The sequence below is a fragment of the Moschus berezovskii genome, chromosome 5 (assembly GCF_049115385.1).
Source record: "Moschus berezovskii isolate FMDL1 chromosome 5, NW_MosBer_1.0, whole genome shotgun sequence".
NCBI classification, from domain to species: Eukaryota; Metazoa; Chordata; class Mammalia; order Artiodactyla; family Moschidae; genus Moschus; species Moschus berezovskii.
The window spans coordinates 20,245,817-20,249,218 of record NC_142464.1 but is presented as its reverse complement, the minus strand read 5'-3'; the positions used below and the strand labels follow the sequence as shown (position 1 = coordinate 20,249,218).

The window sequence follows — 3,402 nt, the reverse complement described above, 5'->3', positions numbered from 1 at the left end:
TACATATCTAGTTTTCAATAAGAAACTACTGATACAAACTTCCAGTAACAGTCACCTTCCCTATTCATTACAACACCTATCTTCAACTGATAAATTATGCTTTACTTCCTGCGGTTACATTGAATTCCAAAATATAAAATACAAATTCCAATTTCCTTTCAGTAATGTCTTTCAAGATTAAATTCACCCATGGTTCAGTGGTAAAGAATACACAGGCTCCATCCCTGGGTGGGGATGATCCCCTGGAGTAGAAAATGGCAACCCACTCCAGTATTTTTGCCTGGAAAATTGCATGGACAAAGGATCCTGGAAGGCTACAGTTCATAGGGTCACAAAGAGTCTGATACGACTAAGCACTCAGACATGTAATGTTTTACAAAGTGTTGTCAACCTCCCCATAAAATTAGTTTTACTTCAGCTTGAAACCAACTGCACTTTCAGGGGATACTGAAACACAACAGAGATCCTACCAGATTGTACAATCTTTTTTTTGAAACAATCGTGTTTTAAATTAACTTTAAAAATTATATGTATGTATGTATGTATGTACATGGGCTTCCCAAAGTGCCACTGGTGGTACAGAACCCACCTGCCAATGCAGGGGACATAAGAAACATGGATTAGACCCCTGGGTCGGCAAGATCCCTTGGAGGTGGGCATAGCAACCCAGTCCAGTATTCTTACCTGGAGAATCCCATGGACAGAGGAGCCTGGAGGGCTACGGTCCACAGGGTCAAAGAGAGTTGGACACAAGTGCAGCGACTAAGCAAGCACACATGTACATATGTATGTACACATATGTATGTATGTATGGGTTTTTTAACTGAACTTGCAACAATCCCTAGGAAGAGATGAACAATTGGACACAAGGCATAAGATATGCCTGACACCGAGCAGCAGAGGCTGCAGGATCCCCGACGTCTCTGAAGGAATTTCAACCTTGTCTTTAAAGGCTGAGGCCTGAGTCATTAGACCCTCAAAGTGGCCAGAGCAGCCCAGTTGCTCTGGGTTAAAAAGGCCACTTCCGTGGGGTCGAAAGGCAGCGGTTTTGCACACAGGCAGACTCTGGCGCTGCAGCAGAACGCCCAGCGCCAAGCGCAAGCAAGGCAGGGGATCAAAAGCAGTGCATTAGAAAAGTTTATTTTTTTATATTCAGACATTGAGTTGTGCTCTGAAGTCTGAGAAAAGAAGAATTTGCATGTACTTGTATATACATCTATTTTTATTTCATTATTAAAATGTTCATCTGTTTTAGCCAGTGTAGGCTAAATCATGCTGCAGTAACAGTGATCTCAAGTCTTGTGGACTAAACAGTGAAAGTTTACTTCTTGCTCACTTTTACGCTCATCACATTGACAAGCTGCTGATCTGCTCAGTGTCCTCTTTATTTTGGAATTAGTCTAAATAAACAGCCCTGACATGGAGCTCGCTGGTTTTGTGACAGAAAAGATAAATGAAAGTGAAGCAATGACTTTTAAAACTTACGCATGGAAGTGGCATAGGTCACTAGTGGCCCTTATTTATTTCATTGTAACTTATTTTGTATATATTTATATATGGAGAGAGAGATGAATTAATTTATACACAGCCTCCAGGAAAGACTATCTGAAATGTTCTAACAGATCCTGGAGAAAAAGAAACTCTTTTTATTTGTATAGCACAGTGCCTCACTATAATATGATCAGAAAATCATATTAGAACCCACTCACCAAAAAGACAATTTCTCAAAGACCTCTCCATAATAAAATTTATCATGCCTATACAGGTCTAAATGTCCCACTGTTCTAAAAACATTTGGGTACTTGACTATCAAATCTTATAACTAAATGTTGCATATTTAGGTTTATGTATTATAAATAATAAACATTATAAGCATTATAAATAATTTATACCATTATAAATAATTTTAACATAAAGTAATTTAGATGAAAAAGAAGGAATATAGTGGAAACCAATCATAATTCAAGAAACATAATTTACTTAAAACAAGTTTCCTGAAAAACAAAGAACATTGACCACATTACATTCAGAAAGCCCCAGAATATTTTAAGCATTCATAAGGAATCTGCCTGCCAATGCAGGAAATGTGGGTTTGATCCCTGTGTTGGGAAGATCCCCTGGAGAAGGAAATGCCAACCAGCTCCCAACATTCTTTCCTGGAAAATCTGATGGACAGAGGAGTCTGGCTGGCTACTGTCCATGGGTTGCAGAGTCAGACATGACTTAGAGACTGAACAACAATTTATCTTTCCAGTTCAAGGATAATGGTCTTCCTCAAAGCAACTATTTTTCATTAATTACATATGCTGATAAACATATACATTATAATTAATCAACAAAAAATACTATTCTAAATAACAGAGCATGTTTTAAGAACTTAATAAAATAATATCCTAAAAGACTATGTTCAGTCCTCCTGCATCTCTGTAAATTCCAACATCTTCAGTTCAGTTCAGTCGCTCAGTCGTGTCTGACTCTTTGCGACCCCATGAATCACAGCACGCCAGGCCTCCCTGTCCATCACCAACTTTCGGAGTTCACTCAAACTCACGTCCATCGAGTCAGTGATACCATCCAGCCATCTCATTCTCTGTCGTCCCCTTCTCCTCCTGGTCCCAATCCCTCCCAGCATCAGAGTCTTTTCCAGTGAGTCAACTCTTCGCATAAGGTGGCCAAGTATTGGAGTTTCAGCTTTAGCATCAGTCCTTCCAATGAACACCCAGGATTGATCTCCTTTAGAATGGACTGGCTGGATCTCCTTGCCGTCCAAGGGACTCTCAAGAGTCTTCTCCAACACCACAGTTCAAAAGCATCAATTCTTCAGCGATCAGCTTTCTTCACAGTCTAACTCTCACATCCATACATGACCACTGGAAAAACCATAGTCTTGACTAGATGGACCTTGTGGACAAAGTAATGTCTCTGCTTTTTAATATGCTATCTAGGTTGATCATAACTTTCCTTCCAAGGAATAAGCATCTTTTAATTTCATGGCTGCAATCAGCATCCACAGTGATTTTGGAGCCCCCAAAAAAAATAAAGTCTGACACTGTTTCCCCATCTATTTGCCATGAAGTGATGAGACCAGACGCCATGATCTTAGTTTTCTGAATGTTGAGCTTCAAGCCAACCTTTTCACTCTCCTCTTTCACTTTCATCAAGAGGCTTTTGAGTTCCTCTTCACTTTCTGCCATATGGGTGGTGTCATCTGCATATCTGAGGTTATTGATATTTCTCCCAGCAATCTTGATTCCAGCTTGTGCTTCTTCCAGCCCAGCGTTCCTCATGATGTACTCTGCATATAAGTTAAATAAGCAAGGTGACAATATACAGCCTTGACGTACTCCTTGTCCTATTTGGAACCAGTCTGTTGTTCCATGTCCAGTTCTAGCTGTTGCTTCC

General features: G+C 39.9%; 1 non-coding gene across 1 annotated transcript; it reads right to left on the bottom strand.

The window, feature by feature from the left end:
• Positions 1-995: 995 nt before the first annotated feature.
• Positions 996-1,127, bottom strand: LOC129562230 (small nucleolar RNA SNORA76). Its single transcript, XR_008687149.1, has one exon. It is a non-coding gene; the product is annotated as a small nucleolar RNA SNORA76 (small nucleolar RNA).
• Positions 1,128-3,402: the final 2,275 nt, after the last annotated feature.